Source organism: Papaver somniferum, unplaced genomic scaffold (assembly GCF_003573695.1).
Source record: "Papaver somniferum cultivar HN1 unplaced genomic scaffold, ASM357369v1 unplaced-scaffold_2144, whole genome shotgun sequence".
NCBI lineage: Eukaryota > Viridiplantae > Streptophyta > Magnoliopsida > Ranunculales > Papaveraceae > Papaver > Papaver somniferum.
The window spans coordinates 1-6,135 of record NW_020631531.1 but is presented as its reverse complement, the minus strand read 5'-3'; the positions used below and the strand labels follow the sequence as shown (position 1 = coordinate 6,135).

General features: G+C 35.2%; 1 long non-coding RNA gene across 7 annotated transcripts; it reads left to right on the top strand.

Moving 5' to 3' along the window:
• The first annotated feature begins 1,870 nt into the window (after nt 1-1,870).
• On the top strand, nt 1,871-5,450 carry LOC113340446. 7 transcript variants are annotated; one of them, XR_003355477.1, is made up of 9 exons: nt 1,871-2,520; nt 2,853-3,015; nt 3,107-3,217; nt 3,399-3,470; nt 3,884-3,966; nt 4,145-4,260; nt 4,373-4,519; nt 4,729-4,828; nt 5,096-5,450. It is a non-coding gene; the product is annotated as an uncharacterized LOC113340446 (long non-coding RNA). The 7 variants fall into 7 exon arrangements; XR_003355478.1 differs by having other exon boundaries at nt 2,849-3,015; XR_003355476.1 differs by having other exon boundaries at nt 2,654-3,015.
• The last annotated feature ends 685 nt before the right edge of the window (nt 5,451-6,135 follow it).

Genomic DNA, 6,135 nt, shown 5'->3' with positions numbered 1-6,135 from the left:
TTTTAAATGAAATTAATTCATTTCCTTGGTGGTTTCATATACTATGGAAAGTGGAGATTCGCTGATACTTTACAATGTTTCGTCATATTATGACACACGACACAATATTATTGAGCGGATTGTATTTCATGACATGTGGCAGACTTCTATTGGGAGGTGATGTGGCGACGACGTGAATTCATCTGTGGGCTATATTTATGTGTTGTTCCAAAATGAAAATGGGGGGCACCCGGCCACAGTGCCACAACAAAGGAAGGGTTTTGAAGTTTTGTTTTCGATTCTTCATTTTTCATTAGCTAGAGTTTAATTTTAATATGTTTATGGCTTTTGAGAAAGCCATTTCTAGCTAGTGTTATGTTAGGGTTTAGGTAGAAACCAATAAATTGTGTAAACTCTATATGTATATGCTTAATAATGATTTGAATGACTAATAGTTTTTCTTCATATAGCTTGCTATTTTATTGTTCATGTGATTTCATTGATTATTTATGCTTTTCAATTGATATGGCGTGCTTTGGTTAAATCCCTTGACGTGATATGCTTTAGGATTGATAGGTAATGCTTTAGAATCACCATCCATGAAGCGAAGAAAACTATAGCGGAGAAACAATATTTGAAAATGCATGGAATTTATTTTTAACGAATAGTAGAATTTGCATAATTAATTGGTGGAAACCGAAAACCTTAATAACCCACATTCTTTTTGTTTATCTTTAAATTATTTATCATTTCATTTGTTTCCGAATTTCTAAAAATCCTTAAAACATTATCTTGTTGATTACTTAATTTTTGGTATTAGTTGGTAGAGTATTTCACACTCCTCGTGGGAACGACCTGTACTTGCCATTGTTTACTAGTTAGACGCTGTGCACTTGCAGTATATTATTGTAGGTTTCTGAGCCTACCAAGTTTTTGGCGCCGTTGCTGGGGAGTGGTTGCAAAATACTCTCTAGTTGATATCATTGTATATAGTTTATTTTTATTTTAGTTTTTGTACATAATTTCTTTTTCTTTTAGATTTTCTTTAGTTTCTTTTTACGCAGTTTGTTTGATTTTTTTTTAGGTACCTTAGTGATTGAAGTGCTGCAATTGAAACCAGTAGTGGGCGAAAAGAAAGTATGCACTCGCAAAGCTTTTGCAAGAGCGACTTGGAAGATCCATTAGAGGTTTGCTTAGCTCATTTTGGGTATGATTTTGATGATGATAGTGTTATTTGTGAAGTCAATGCTTTGTTAGACTCCACACCGCTGCTAGACACTAATAAATGGAAGCCCAAACTAGAACCTCTAGTTTTTTCTGATTCTCGACTAGTTCCATCAGTCGAGAATGCACCTACCTTGACCCATAAGCCATTAAGTTCTGAATTTTTTCGTCTCGTTGATATTCATAATGAAACCGTTTTAGATGATAATGGGTCTAAGAGTCGTGATATTATTGCTCCATTGAGGCCTTGTTCAGCGAGTGAATTTGAAAAAATATCAGTCGTGGAAGTTATTTTCGCTGACTTAGAACCAGATTTAGGGAGTACAATAACTGTTCAATTATTTAGACAATCTTTAGTAATCATCTGCGAACCTGATTTACTTCATATTCAAGGTTCGAATTATGCTTTAAATAAGATTGAATTCAGTTTTATCTCTCTGGGTACTAATCTTTCTTATTGTAGGTTCATGTTTTCAACTAATCAGATTAGTTGGGTTGATCCCCAACTCTTCAGGCTTTATATATATAATTCGCAGCTTACCTTGGGGTACCAACCCCACATTGTTTGATTGAAGTGCTGCAATTGAAACCACATTGCTGCAACCCCACATTGCTGCAAGAATTCGCAGCTTACCTTGGGGTACCAACCCCACATTGCTGCAAGAATCGAGAATAAATGGGTTTGCATAGATTGAAATTGGTGGTTGGATATGTGGATTTTGAAAGTTATGGTTGGATTTGAGATTGAAAGTTAGGGTTTGAAATTTGGAAGTTAGGATTTGAGATTTGTGGATTTTGAAAGTTAGGGTTGGATTTGAGATTGAAAGTTGTGTGGAAAAGATAGAAATTGAAAGTTAGGGTTTGAGATTGAAAGTTGCATGGAAAAGATAGAAATTTAAGGGTTGGATTTGGGATTCTGAGATTGAATGTATTCACAATGATTGAATGGGTTTGCAGAGAACGATGTTGGTGGTTTGATTTGTGAAGTAAGTTTGCTTTAACTGGCTTGTGCAGATGAAGTCAAGACGATGAAGTGGTTCTGCCATTTGAGAATTGAAGTTGATGCCGAGGAACTGAAGATGGCAATGTTGCTAGGTGTTGGTGCTGCTACAAAATGGTGGTTGTGCAATGAATAGGCCTGATTTAGGAGACAGGGAATGAGAATATTCAGAAAAGGTAAATTGCCAAGGAATGAGAATATTGCAGGTGGTGGTGCTGTTATTGAGTGTTGGAAATGGTTGTCTTGTAAACAGTTAGGAAGTGGGTGCTGATGTTATTGCCATTATCACTGCTTGCCTTTCTCTCCCCATCGAAAAGGTAAATTGTTATTTCATTTATCTGTTTCTGCAATGATTTTGATTATGTGTTTTTTGGAATTGTGAGATTTTGTGTTTCTTGACCTCAATTTGGCTTTTTATGTTGAATTTTTTGTGTTTATCTTGGTGCTTAGGGTATTTATGAATTGGGGTTTATCTGATGGATGCACTTCCCCCATAATTGTTAGCACATGGGATGTGATATGAATGATAATGTAACATTGTTGTTTAATCAAAAAAAGTTGGTGTTCTTCTTTCGAAGAGGACTATCATTGTTTTTCAAGATAAACTCATTTCCTTTCTGAAGTTTTTGTTGTTTATTTCTCAAGCTAGACTCAAAAATCTTTTTCTGTGAGAAGCACAAATATGACTTCTAGTTCCAATGTCCTGATCTTGAAATCTAAGTCATCAAATGCTGAAAGCAAGGAGATGAAGATCAATATGACACAAAGGAGAGTTGGTGTCCTGATTCTGACATGGAAGTTGACGACGAGAGGTACTTTTATTATATTTTTTACTTACTATGTTGTGAAGTGATCTAAAAATCTCGTTTCTGCCGGATGTTAACATTTTGGTTCTACCCGCAGCAGCCCTCTATCAAATAAGTCGCAGCCTGCAAGAATGAAGAGAGAAGTCGTCGAACCTAACGTTAAAGATATGGTATTTCGTGTCCTGATCTCAAATTTGATTCACTTCATGTAAGTTTATCAATAGGGTCTTATTTTCATTGAATTATGTTTTGTCTTTAAAGTTAAAAATGGAGTTTTTTGTTGTACAAGAAACGGATACAAACATCATAACAATCATATGAAAGAGTTTGAAATGGGTAAATAGTTTATTTATATTTAGGCGACACTGATAATGCATCTCATCTCATAGGAGGATCAGAAAGTTGCAGTAGATCAATTCAAAGGCGCGGAAACAAAAGCAGAAGAAAACTCAGGCTCTAAGGTGAATTTTTAAATACTCACCTTTACAAAGCAAAAGTTGTTCAAGATGCCTTATTTCTTAAATACTTGGTTTAAAATCAAAACATAGTCACTAGACATGACAATGAAAAGCAAAGTCATATTGCCTTGACGCCTTTATGAATAGTGAATACCATTGCATTGAAAACTAAGTGTACTCATCTTTCTGGTGGCCCCAGGAAAGGGATACACTCACGGATGTGTAAGTGTTGCCTTGTATGTTTCTGGCGTATGATAGTTTTTCTGAAGCATTATCAGTCTATTTTCATTTATTTATTATATGATGGCAAATTTTTTCATTTTGTCTATGTGCTCCCTATAACTCAAAGCATCATTATTATATCGTCTTATTTATATATACACCTAAATATTTGCTATGTTTTTGATGTTTTGCAGGTATGACAGAGGTCTTGAAGACCATCAGTGTAGAAGAATAAGATAAAAGAAATCAACATTTACGGGTGTTCACAAATTAAAAGGTATAATTTACAAAGAAATCTTATTATGTTGTGCATGTCATAAATAGGAAGACAGGCAAAAGTAAATAGAAATCCAAGTGGCTAGGTAATTCTCTGCATAATATTTTACATTTCTCTCCAGTTTGTATTTTCAAGTATTTAGAAGAATTGAGGTTTCTGAATCGACTGATATTTGTAGGCAACCACCAGTAATGTTCCACAACAATGGCAACCAAACAATGGTCTTATTATGACCAATGATATCTCAGATGTCAACCTTGAAGAAGCAGTGTTATTCCATTATTATTTTTTCATGTAAATAGTTCTTGTTTGCTGGAAGTTTCTTGTGTTTTGTGTTATTAACTCTTTTCCCAGTTTTTGTAATATTCTGTTTTCTAAGATAGTGACAAATTCAATCTATCCGTAGGTTGATACGATCGTGGTGAAAAATAAAATCAGAATATTAGGTCTTGGAGACCTTGGAGTTCAGGGCATTGGAATTTCAATAGGGAAGCCAGATCTCTACGTCGTTGCTGCTGGTATCATTCTTTATAGTTCAGGCCAAATTCTCCAGGTAAGCATTGCATCTAAAATGCAATGTACTCCCTAAACTTATCATCCCATACTTCTTGTTCCTCTTGTGCATCCATAAATTATAGGTACACAAATTCTTAAGTCGAGCCTTTACCATTTGATAAAATTCATGAACTGCAAACCTTGCTTTTTTCATCTGCTATACTATTTAGATTGACTTTCCTCTTTACATGCCATGGATTTTTATAGGTTAACAAGAAAGTTGTGTAATCTTTAGACGATCCTGAGGAGTACCCTACCTTGTTCGAGGATTGCCAGGTTGCTATGTGGAATCTCAAATTTAGACAAGGTATCCCTTTGGTTAAATTCTTCAGTATATATAATCCGTGTCTTCCACTATTCCCTGTTAATGTTGCTATTTATAGTTCTTGTAGTAATTTTTGTTCATAATCCAGTAAGTGAATATGGTATAATTTTGAAATATATGTGGACAAGCGTGACTTGGCTGATTTGGATCACAAGGTATCCTTGTGCTCTATGTAAAATGCTCTATTTTCTTATTCCTATCTTCAATGGTGGGAATTGGATGTTGATTTGTTCCAGTTTCTTGTCTCAGGAGGAAGAAGAAAACGAAGAAGAACATGAAAGCCAGGAATAAGAGGTTTCTGAGTTCGTAGCTGATTGCACAGAGATAAACAATAAGTGCCACTACTTACAAGGCTAGATATGAAGCAACAAAAAGCTATACTTATTTGAGCATGTAGGTAATGAATGATGTTGAGATTGTCCCTTGGTCTTGTGCCTTTAAGATTGTATCTACTACTGCTATTACACTTAACATTACAACTACAGAAATTGTATGTTCTGAAAACATAGGAAATGTTTTCTATACTTGTCATTCTTTTGATAGTAGGCACAAAATGCAGGGAATATGATGTTGATTTCCAAATGAACAGGGAAACTTTATTTTGTTATAGGGGAACTGGTGGTTTTGACCAGGTCAAAACCACTATTTTATTAATGTTGCAAATATTTCGCAACTGCGGGATGTTGTTGCAAGCCGTTCGCAACTGTTTAAAGTGTTGCGACCATCTAATATCGCCAATGTTTAAAACAGTTGCGACTTATTAACGTTGCAACAGTTTGAAACTATTGCGACCAAAAGTTTGCAACGACCGTGTAGCCGTTACGACATATTGCAACATCGACTTTCGCAACAGAGCAGAACTGTTGCGACCCCGCTTTGCAGCTGTGATAAGCATGTAAATGCTACATTTTACACCCATATTTATATTAGTAGGATACAATATTTTAGTTGCTAATACTATTTTAGTGCTTTTGTAGAAAGTACAAGTGAATTCGATCATCCGCCGAATAAACAACAAAATGTGAGACTTAATAGTGTTTGCGACGAAAATTGCAAAATGTGGTTGGCCTGGTATTTCCATATATAATCAACCACAATGATGAAATGTGGTTGGCCTGGTATTTCCATATATCAGCAATCACAATGATGAAACGTGGTTGGCCTGGTATTTCCATGTATCAACAACCACAATGATGAAATGGGGTTGGCCTGGTATTTCCATGTATCAGCAACCACAATGATCAAATATGTTGGCCTGGTATTTCTATATATCAGCAGCACTTATTATG